General features: G+C 43.7%; 1 long non-coding RNA gene across 4 annotated transcripts; it reads left to right on the top strand.

Moving 5' to 3' along the window:
* The first annotated feature begins 3626 nt into the window (after positions 1–3626).
* LOC308057283 lies at positions 3627–7729 on the top strand. Of its 4 annotated transcripts, none has more exons than XR_013925194.1 (4): positions 3627–4736; positions 4867–5189; positions 5870–5947; positions 6183–6587. It is a non-coding gene; the product is annotated as an uncharacterized lncRNA (long non-coding RNA). The 4 variants fall into 4 exon arrangements; XR_013925191.1 differs by lacking the exon at positions 6183–6587 and adding an exon at positions 6748–7729 and having other exon boundaries at positions 3628–4736; positions 5870–6149; XR_013925192.1 differs by lacking the exon at positions 6183–6587 and adding an exon at positions 6748–7729 and having other exon boundaries at positions 3628–4736; positions 5870–6163.
* The last annotated feature ends 3789 nt before the right edge of the window (positions 7730–11518 follow it).

The raw sequence follows: 11518 nt of genomic DNA, 5'->3' as shown, positions 1-11518 counted from the left end.
CAACACTGCGAGTTGATCAGGCTTTGAGGGTGATGCAGTGACTTTGGGAAGCCTTTTGAAGGGTGAGCAACCCGATGGCCATTGGCCAGCCTGCACATGGCAGGCCAGTCCGACACCTTTCCACGTGCTCACCCACACTGACTTCTCCATTGGAAAAGAAGTTTTATTCTGAGCTTCTGAGTTCTTGTCCTACAGAAAGGCTAGCAGTGTTACTGTGCAGTCTCAGTGTTTGCTGTGCAGCTTCTCCAGAGCAAAGCAAGGGCTCATGTTCACGGAGGAAGATTTGGAGAAGGGGTTTGGAGAAGTGGCTTCCTTTTGGAGCAGGAGGCAGGTCTGCTTCCTTTGGGAGCCAAGAGCAAAGTGCCTTGGAAACCTTCTAGCAGCTCTGTGTCACTTTACAGAGGCTGTGGATGCCCGGTGCAGCTGTCTCCAGTAGAGCGACCAGTACTCGAGGGATGCAGGCTGCTCCTGCCCACGCTTTCCCCAGGTGAGTGCATTTTCTCTGCAGCCCTCGACTGACCGAGCGGGCGGATTCCCATCTCCTGATCAGGGGTGCGCCTTGCCGGGGCTCGGCATTGCGTGTTGAGTTTGGGAGGGGGCCTGACCTGAAGGGGCTGGTTTCTGGTTAACTTACGACGAGTTGGGGTTACACGTGTGTTCCCCTGGAGTGGCCAGGCACCATCATTGCATTTCTCATGCCCAGCCTGCCCGCCATTCCGTCAGAGAGAGCCAGATGCACACAGGGAGGGCTTTAAGCTACATCGTCTGGTGTTGGGGGAAGATTGCTAATAAAACCCATGCATGGCTGCATGGCCACGAGAAGAAGGTGTGCCATGCTTCACACAAGAGTTGTGAGGATTAGTGCTGGGAAGCTGCAGAGGGTAGGGGTCACCCTTCAAGCCTGTGTCATCGTTTCCTGCCCAGGTTTCGCTTTACAGTGGTCAGCAGAGCAGTGGCCAAGGCTTTGTCCACCTGGGCCAAGAAGGCTGCAGCAAAGTCCAGGCTCAGACAAGGTATGGGAACAGGTCTCTGCTGCCCAGCTGAGGCCCTGCTCTGTGCTGGGTGACCACAGCTCCATCAAAAGGCACTCCTCAGGGGGCTGCTCTGCAGTTTCTTCCTTTGCCAGGTGCAGAGGAGCATCCTGGCAAGCTGCTGCAGAGACGGATGAAGCTTTCCCTTGCTGCACTGCCAAGTCAGGGGCCAGGCACAAGACAGAAAGACTTGGGCAAGAAGACTTCTGAGAGGTGAGACCCTGGTGGGAAGGGATGAAAGGGATCCTGCACCCATGGAGGAGAGACATCCCCTCCGAACACTCCAGCTGCAGGGACGCGGCAAGGTCCCTGACACGTGCCGCATGGTTCTTACGTGCTTGTTTCCCCTGTTGTGGGCCCCTCACTGGGGAAGGTGGTGGACGCTGTGTGCACCCCACGTCCCTGTGGTTCCCTTAGGCAAGAGCTGAGGTGCAGTCCTCACCCATCCATCTGAGGGGGCTCAGGAAAGGCTTCCCCCTGCCAGCAGAAATGGCCCCACCTCCCGTGCTGCTTCTGCCAGCCTGGGGAGCTTTGGTACCAGGCGAAGGTGGGAGAGCAAACTGCCCCGTGCTTATGCCGACTGCTCCTGGTGCCTCTTTGCAGTGCGCTCCCCCCGTGTCCAGGCAGCTCCCCCAGGATGAAGGAGGCAGGCAAGGCAGGCAGGCAGGAGCCGGCTTCTCCAGCCAAACCCACCTCTACACTCCCATCTTCAGACGACTGCCAGAAAGCGCTGCAGGTACGTGCCTTGCTGTAGCTGCCGTGCTGCTGGGGACTCGGCAAAAGCCTCTTTGTGCAGAGAGCCAGCCTGAAAGGACCCCTGGACATGTGCTCCTTGTCAGCTGTCTGTCACCTCCTTCAGATGTTCCTTGCCCCATGGGTTGTCACAAAACACTTTCTCCTGGCCCAGGGGCTATGGGAGATGCCCAAGTCCTTTCTCGGCTGTTCACAGTGGAGGGCTTTGGTCACAGCTGTGTTTGCCAGGAGCCTAGAATGACCCCACAGCCCCCAGTCTGTTAGGGGCAAAGCCCTGCCAACCGACCAGCTGAGGCAAGGGGCGGCAACACGGGTCAGACCCGAAGGACACCCGTTCCAGGAGCGGAGACTAATCCTGCTTTCTGCTGCCTTGCCATCTCCTCCAGGAGGTCTGGCAGCTGTCTGCAGAGTGGGAGCAAGTGAGGCCCAAGTGGCAAGAGCAGCTCAAGCAAGGAAAGGCAGAGTGGGCGGCGTGGGGAGCCTGGTCTGCAGGGAAGGACTGACAGCAACCCCAGGTACGGGCAGCGATTGACACTGCTGAGGGCAGCAGCGACCCTCTCCTTCGGGGCACCCAGGGCGGCAGGTCTCCAGAGGTGGGGAGCAGGACAGACATCTGGCTGCAGGGCAGGGGTTTGCCTGCTCATGCACATGAGGGAGAGACTGGCAGCAGGATGCAAGCGGCAAAATCAGCTGTGATGACGGGCATGCAGTGCTGGGTCTCCCAGCTGCCAGGTCCTGCTGCAGGCTCCTTTCAAGAGGTCCTCTGGGAAACAGCACCTGTGGATGCCGTCTGCTTTGCTGAGAGCGTCTGCTCCTTGGCAGGCACTCAGCACTGGAGGCGCTTGGACTCCCCACCCTCCAGCCCAGCCCAGGAGAGAGGTGGTCAAGGAGAGGTGGAGAAAGGCTCCAACCCCTCTCCCAGCAGAGCAGAAGACAGCAGCAACCTCTAGGCCTGGGGGAAACCTGCATGAGAGAGGAAATAGGCATTTCCTCCTCCCCTTAAGCTTTGAGTGTTGTTCTGTAGAAGGAAGAGAGTTGCCTTATTGCCCCAGGATGGGGTAGGGGAGCCCAGAGGCAGCGGTGCCTGAGCCTGGGACAGGGTTCTCCAGCCTGGAGGCCAAAGCTGTTGGTGGGACTCTTCCCTCCAGCCTCCCGCCTGGACTCTGCAGGGGGCAGGGGACCTGTGCTGGGGCAGCAAACACTGCTGTAAAGCCTAAGGATGTCCCCAGGGGCTGCTCCCAGCTCTGTCTGGGAGCTGCTGCTGTCAGATTCATCCACTAGCAAGCAGTTCCTGGTCCAGGAGTGATAACTGCATGGAGGAGAACAAGTCTGGGTGTCTAATACCAAGGTCTCCAATATCAGCTGAGCAGCATTTATTTTAATGGGTTTTTTAACTCCCCAGCAGTTTCCATTGTGCCCCAAAGCCATTTTCTGTCAGAAAAGGTGCAGGCATGTGCATGAGACACAGGTGTTTCTCTGTGTTGTAACTAGGAACAAAGGCAGCTTTTCTTTTCGTTCCAGCTCGAAAGGGAGCACAGACCGTCAGCCCCAGGGAGGCAGCCCTGCTCCCTCGTCCTGGCTGTGGGTGTGAGCCCTTGCACGCTCCACCTCTGGAGGAAAGGCACTGAAGAAGAGCAGCCTGGGAGGGACCTCCCAAAGCCGGCTGGGGAGAGGGCTGGTCACCCCGCGGCCCACGGCGACTGCCGGGAGCAGCTCAGCATGGCCAGTGGCCTCTGAGCACGGGCCTGCAGGCCTTCCCTGCATTGCTGTAGGCAGGCACCGGAGCGTCCCCAGGCCTGGGTGCCCTGTATGGGAGCCATGCCTGGGGACAAGGCCCAGGGCGGTGGCACCCAGAGCTGCTGCACACACACAGGACTGAGCTCTGCAGAGGCTGCTGGCACCAGGGGGATGTGGGAGGTGCGGGCTCGGGCCTGCTGGGGCCTCTGTGAGGGGTAAGCAGGGGCTGCCCCGTGCCAGGCACAGCTGGTTCCAGCCAGTCCCAGCCAGTCCCCGCCAGGCTCCACAGCAACCACAGCCAGGCTTTGTGATGCAGGTGGCGCACCATGCCCAGAGGTCACTGTGATGCGGGTCCCCACGGTGACCCCGCAGGTATTTAAGGAGCCAGAGCCCTGGGTACCTACTCCCAGGAGAGCCACTCCCTCAGGAGGCAGCATCTCCCCTGGGTGACCATGACCGGTCATGGGCAGACGCCGCCAAAGATGCCCACGGATGAGGAGGCAAATGCCCACCCCCAGCCCAACAGCACGCTGCATCACAAGATACTGCAGTCAGGCACAGTGTCCAGGGCATGTGTGACAGGGAGATGGCTTGTACTGTCCGTGTCATCCCGCTGACATCCCCTCCATCCCCTGCCTGTGCTCTTCGTCTCCCCGTGCAAGTGGCCTCCCAGCACAGAGGTGACACACAGCCCTCCTCTGGCTACAAGGACCAAAAGCCTAACCAACCCAACACATGGCACTGCATATTCTACCACTAAATCATGTCCCTAAGTGCCTATGTTTCCCCCAGTACCCAATAACGGATGCTTAGATCTCCTTTTGCCCTTAATGTTTTCAAAGGAGGAGCCAGGGCACTCAGAACTGCAGGAGGACAAGTGGTAAGAGAAGCCTCAAGGTTAAGTCTTTAGGTTAAGTCTTAAGGTTGAGTCTTAGTGTTAAGTCTTATCGAGTTAAGTTTTAAGGTTATGTCTTAAGGATGAGTCTTAGGGTTAAGTCTTAGGGTTAGGCCTTTAAGGTTAAGTCTAAGTTTAAGTCTAAAGGGTTAAGTCATTAGAGTGTGATTCTTAGGGTTACGTCTTATGGTTAAATCTTTAGGTTAAGTCTAAAGGTATAGTCTTCAGAGTTAAGTCTTAGGGTAATGTTTTAGTGTTAAGGCCTAGGGTTAAATCTTAGAGTTAAGACTTTAGACTAAGTTATAAGGTTAAGTCTTAAGGTTGAGTCTTAGGGCTAAGTCTCAGGGTTAAGACTTCAGGTTAAGTCTTTAGGTTAAAGTCTTAAGGTTGAGAATTACGGTTAAGACTTGGGTTAAGTCTTAGAGTTATGTCTTAAGTTTAAGTCTTAAGGTTGAGTCTTAGGGTTAAGTCTTAGAGTTAAGTCTTAAGGTTGAGTCTTAGGGTTAAGACTTTTGGTTAAGTCTTAAGGTTGAGTCTTAGTGTTAAGTCTTAGAGTTAAGTTTTAAGGTTATTTCCAAAGGTTGAGTCATAGGGGTAAGCCTTAGGGTTAAGTCTTAGGGTCAGGTCTTTAGGTTAAGTCTTAAGTCTAAAGGATTAACTCTTTAGAGTATAACTATTAGGGTTAAGTTTTAGGGTCAAGTCTTAGGGTTAAGGCGTAGGGTTAAATCTTAGAGTTAAGTCTTTAGGTTAAGTGGTAAGGTGAAGTCTTTAAGGTTGAGTCTTAGGGTTAAGTCTTAGAGTTAAGTCTTAAAGGTTAAGTCTAAAGGTTCAGTCGTAAGGTTGAGTCTTAGTGTTAAATCTAAGGGTTAAGTCTTGTAGTTAATTCTTAGGATTAAGTTTTAGTTATAAGTCTTAGGGTTAAGTATAAGGGTTAAGTCTTAGGGTTAAGTCTTCAGTTTAACTCTAAAGTGTTAAGTCTTCAGTATTCTTAGGGTTAAGTTTTAATATTGTATCTTAAGGATGAGTCATAGGGTTAAGTCTTAAGGTTAAGTCTAAAGGTATAGTCTTTAGAGTTAAGTCATAGGGATAAGTCTTAGGGTTAAGACCTAGGGTTGAATCTTAGAGTTAAGTCTTTAAGCAAAGTTATAAAGTTAAGTCTTAAGGTTGATTCCTAGGGTTAAGTCTTAGGGATAAGATTTAGGGGTAAGTGTTAGCGTTAAGTCTTTAGATTAAAATCTTAAGGTTGAGAATTACAGTAAAGACTTAGCATTAACTCTTAGAGTTATGTCTTAAGGTTGAGTTTTAGAGTTAAGTCTTAAGGTTAAGTCTTTATGTTGAGTCTTAGGGTTAAGTCTTAAGGGCAGGTCTTTAGGTTAAGTCTTAAGGGTTACGTCTTTAGAGTATAATTATTAGGGTTAAGATTTAGGGTTAAGTTATAAGATTAAATCTTAAGGTTGAGTCTTAGGGTTAAGTCTTAGAGTTAAGTCTTAAGGTTGAGTCTTAGGGTTAGGTCTTAGGGTTAAGTCTTTATGTTAAGTTCTAAAGGTTCAGTGTTAGAGTTAAGCATTAGGGTTAAGTTATAGGGTTAAGTCTTAGGATTAAGGCCTAGGGTTAAATCTTAGAGTTAAGTCTTTAGGCTAAGTTATAAGGTTAAGTCTTAAGGCTGAGCCTTAGGGTTAACTCTCAGGGTTAGGTCTTTAGGATAAGTCTTAAGGTTAAGTCTACAGGGTTAAGTCTTTGGAGTTAAGTCTTAGGGCTAAGTCTAGTTTAAGTTTTAAGGTTAAGTTCTAAAGGTTCAGTGTTAGAGTTAAGCATTAGGGTTAAGTTATAGGGTTTAGTCTTAGGGTTAAGTCTTAAGGTTAAAGTCTTAATTTTTGAGTCTTAGGTTTAAGTCTTAGGGTTAAGTCTTAAGGTTAAGTCTTTAGGTTGAGTCTTAGTATTAAGTGTTAAAGTTTTAAGGTTATGTCTTAATGTTGTGTCTTAGGGCTAAGACTTAGGGTTAGGTCTTTAGGTTAAATATTAAGTTAAAGTGTAAAGGGTTAAGTCTTTAAAGTATAATTATCAGGGTTAAGTCTTACGCTTAAGTCTTAGGGTTAAGTCTCAAAGTTGAGTCTTACAGTTAAGTCTAAAGGTGCAGTCTTAGGGTTAAAGGCCTAGGGTTAAATCTTAGAGTTAAGTATTTAGGCTAAGTATAAGGTAAAGTCTTAAGGCTGAGTCTTAGGGTTAAGTCTTAAGGTTAAGACATAAAGTTGAGTCTTGGGGTTAAGTCTTAGAGTTAAGTCTTAAGGTTAAGTCTTAAGGTTGAGTATTATGGTAAAGTCTTAAGGTTAGGTCTTTAGGTTAAGTCTTAAGGTTAAGTCTACAGGGTTAAGTCTTAGTGTTAAGTCTCAAGGTTAAGTCTTAGGGTTAAGTGTTAAGGTTGAGTCTTAGGGTTATATCTTAGGGTTACGACTTAGGGATAGGTTTTAGGGTTATTTCTTTAGGCTAAGTCATAAGCTTTTAAGTTTGAGTCTTAGGGATAAGTCTTAGGGTTAAGTTTTAGGATTAAGTCTTTAGGTTAAACCTTAAGGTTAAGTCTAAAGGTTCAGTCTTTAGAGATAAGTCTTAGGGTTAAGTCTTAAGTTTAAGTCTTAGAGTTAATTTTTAAGTTTAAGTCTTAAGATTGAATCTTAGAGTTAAGTCTGAAAGTTGAGTATTACGGTTAAGTCTTAGGGTTAAGTCTACAGATTAAGTGTTAAGGTTGGGTCTTAGGGTTAAATATTAGGGTTACGTCTTAGGGATAAGTTTAGGGTTAAGTCTTAAACTTAAGTGTTAAGGTTGAGTCTTAGGGTTAAGTCTTAAAGAGTTAAGTCTCAAGGTTAATTCTTAAGGTTGAGTCTTAGAGTTAACTTTTAAGGTTGTATCTTAATATTGAGTCTTATGATTAAGTCTTTAATGTTAACTCTCAAGGTACAGTCTTTAGAGATAAGTCTTAAGATTAAACCTTTAGGTTAGTTCTTAAGGAGAAGTCTTAGGGTTAGTTCTTTAGGTTAAGTCTAAAGGTTAGAGTCTTAAGGTTAAGTGTCTAAGGTTGAGTCTTATGATAAAGTCTTTGGGTTAAGTCTGAGGACTTAACCTTAACACTTAACCCTAAGGACTTAACCCTAAGACTGAACACTAAGACTCAACCTTAATACTTAACACTAAGACTTGACTCTCAGACTCAAGCTTAAGTCTTAACCATAAGACTTAACACTAAGACCCTATAGATTTAAACCTACAACATATCCCTAAGTCTTAACACTACGACTTAAAACTAAGTCTTAACCATAAGGCTTAACCCTAAGAAATAACACTAATACTTAACCCTAAGAATTAAGCCTAAGTCTTAACTTTAAGATGTAAGCCTAAGACTTAATGCTAAGACCTAACCCTAAGACTCAACCTTGAGACTTAACCCTAAAACTTAACCCTAAGACCTAAATCTAAGACTTAAAGCTGGCTTAACACTAAGACCAAACCCTAAGAAATTACCCTAAGAATTAAGCCTAATACTTAACCCTAGAACGTAATTCTAAGACTTATCCTTCAGAACTAACCCTAAGACTTAACCTAAAGACTTAACCCTAAGACTTAACCATAAAACATAACCCTAAGATTTAACCCTAAAGACTTGACTTAACCCTAAGACTTATCCCTAAGACTTAACCATAACAGTTAACCCTAAGACTCAAATTAAAACTTAACCCAATAACCCTAAGACTTAACCCTCAGACTTAACAATGACTTAACTCTAAGACTGAACCATAAGACTCAACCTTAAGAATTAACCTTAAGATTTAACTATAGGACTTAACCCTAAGACATAACCCTAAGACTCAACCTTAAGACTTAACCCTAAGTCTTAACCTAAAGACCTATACCTAAGACTTATCTGCAAAACTCAACCTTAAGACTTAACCCTAAGACTAAACCTTGATACTTAACCCTAAGTCTTAACCTAAAGACCTATCCCTAAGACTTAACTGTAAGACTCAACCTTAAGACTTAACCTTAAGACTTAATCCTAAGACTTAAACTAAGACTTATCCCTACGACTTAATTCTAAAGACTCAACCTTAAAACTTAACCTTAGGGCTTAACCTAAAGACTTAACCCTAAGACTCAACATTACGACATAACCCTAAGACTTAAGCCTAAGCCTCAACCTTAACACTTAAACTTAAGAATTAAGCTAAGGACTTTAACAATAAGACTTAAATATAATGCTTAACTCTAACACTTAAGCTTAAGACTTAACTCTAAGACTCAACCTTCAGACTTAACCTTGAGATTTACCTAAAGACTTAACCCTAAAAATTAACCCTAAGGACTTAACCATAACACTCAACCTTCAGTCTTAACCGTAAGACTTAACCTTAAGACTCAACCTTAAACTTAACCATAGCACTCAACCTTAAACCTTAACCTTAAGACTTAACTCTAAGGCTTAAAACTTAGAGTCAACCTTAAGTCTTAACCTTAAGATTTGACCTTAAGACTTAACCCTAAGGCTCAAGCTTAAGACTTAACATTAAGACTCAACCTTAAGATTTAACCCTAAGACTTAACTCTAAGACTGAAGCTTAAGACTTAATCCTAAGACACAACCTTAAGAATTAACTTTAAGACTTAACTCTAAAACTTAACCCTAAGAATTAACCTTAAGACTCAACCTTAGGACAACCTTAAGACTTAACCCTAAGATTTAACCTTAAGACTTAACCCTAAGTCATAACCCAAATACTTAACCCTAAAGACTCAACTCTAAGATTGAACATTGAGACTTAACCTAAAGACTTAATTGTAGAGTCTTAACCCTAAGACTTATCCCTAAGGCTTAACCCTAAGACTTAACTCTAAGGCTCATCCTTATTCTTAACCCGAAGACTCAACCTTATGACTTGACCTTAAGACTGAACCTAAAGACTTGATCCTAAGACTTAACCCTAAGACATAACATCTAGACATAACCATTAGTCTTAATCTAAAGACCTAACCCTAAGACTTGACCCTAGGACTTAAAACCCTAAGGCTCAACCTTAATCCTTAACCTATAAGAATTAACTATATGATTTAACACAAAGACTTAACTCTAAGACTGAACCTTAAACCTAACCTTAATACCTAGCTCTAAGACTTAACCATAAGACTTATTCCTAAAACTCTAAGCCTAACACTCAACATTTGGACTTAACCTAAAGACCTAACCTTGAGACTTAACCCTAAAACTTAACCTAAGACTTAATCCAAAAACTTAACAGTAATACATAACCTGAAGACTTAACCCTAAGACATAACCATAAGTCTTAAGACTGAACCTTAAAACTTAACCTTAGGACTTAACCTAAAGTCTTAACCCTAAGACTTAACCCTAAGACTCAACCTTAAGACTTAACCTTAAGACTTTACCTAAAGACTTAACCCTAATACTTTACTGTAAGACCTATCTCTATAGATTTAACCCAAAGCCTTAACTCTAAGACTCAAACTTGAGACTTAGCCCATAGACTGAACCTTAAGACTTAACCTAAAGACTTGACCCTAAGACATAACCCTAAGACTTAACATCTAGACTTAACCATTATTTTAAGGTAAGGTCCTAACCCTAAGACTTAACCCAAAGTTTAACCACAAGACTTAACCTTAAGACTTAACCTTAAGACTTACTCTAATTCTTAAACCATACACTTAACCTTAAGGCTTAACCCAAAGTTTAACCACAAGACTTAACCTTAAGACTTAACCTTAAGACTTACTCTAATTCTTAAACCATACACTTAACCTTAAGGCTTAACGCTAAGACTTAACACTGAGACTTAAGCCTAAGATTCAACTTCAAGACTTATCCCTAAGACTTAACCCTAAGGCTCAAGCTTAAGACTTAACCCTAAGACTCAACCTGAAAAATTAACCTTAAAACTTAACTCTAAGACTTAATCCTAAGGCTAAAACTTTTAACCTAACCTTAATACTTACCCTAAAACTTAATCCTAGGACTTTAACCCTGAGACTGAACGATAAGACTTAACTGTAAGACAAAACATGGAGGCTTAACCCTTTCTTAACCTTAAGACTTAACCCTAACACTCAACTTTAACCCTTAACCCTAAGATTTATCTCTAAGTCTTAACCCTAAGACTCAACTTTAAGACTTAACCTTAAGACTCAACATTTAGACTTAACCTTAAGACTTAAATGCAAAACTTAACCATAAGAATTAACCCTGATACTTAACCTTAAGAATTAACCCTAAAACTTAACATTAAGGCTTTAAGCAAAGTCTTAAACTAAAGGCCTAACCCTAGCGACGTAACCCTAAGACTCAACCTCATTACTTAACCTTAAATCTTATCTCTAAGATTTAATGCTGACTTAAATATAAGACTTAACCTGAAGACTTTAAGACTTAACCCTATGACTTATCCCAAAGTTTTAACCCTAAGACTCAACCTTTAGACTTAACCTTAAGACTGAACCTAAAGACTTAACCCTAAGACTTATCCCTAAGACTTCACAGTAAGACTCAAACTTAAGACTTAACCTTTAGACTTAACTTGAAGATTTAACCTTAAGTCATAACCTTAAGACTTACACCTAAGACTTAACGCTAAGACTTAACCCTAAGGCTTAACTCTGACAGTTAGACTCAACCGTAAGACTTAACCCTAAAACATAATCCTAAGACTTAACTCTAAGACTTAACCCTAAGTCTTACCCCTAAGACTTAACCCAGACATTTAACACTATAGAATCAACCCTAAGACTTAACCCTAAGACTTAACTCTATAGACTGAACTTTAAGTCTTACCCCTAGGACTCAACCTTAAGAATTAACCTTAACCCTAAGACTTAAAACTAATTCTAACCCTAAGACTCAACCTTAAAAGACTCAACCTTAAGACTTAACCCTAAGACTCAACCTTATGAATTAACCTCTAGACTTAACTCTAAGTCTTAATCTAAAGACCTATCCCTAAGACTTAACTGTAAGACTCCACCTTAAGACATAACCCTAAGACTTAATGCTAAGACTCCACCATAAGAGTTAACCTTAAGATTTAACCTAAAGACTTAATGCTAA

This window comes from Falco punctatus (genome assembly GCF_963210335.1).
Source record: "Falco punctatus genome assembly, contig: scaffold_162, whole genome shotgun sequence".
NCBI classification, from domain to species: Eukaryota; Metazoa; Chordata; class Aves; order Falconiformes; family Falconidae; genus Falco; species Falco punctatus.
This window is presented reverse-complemented; position numbering and strand designations above follow the sequence as displayed.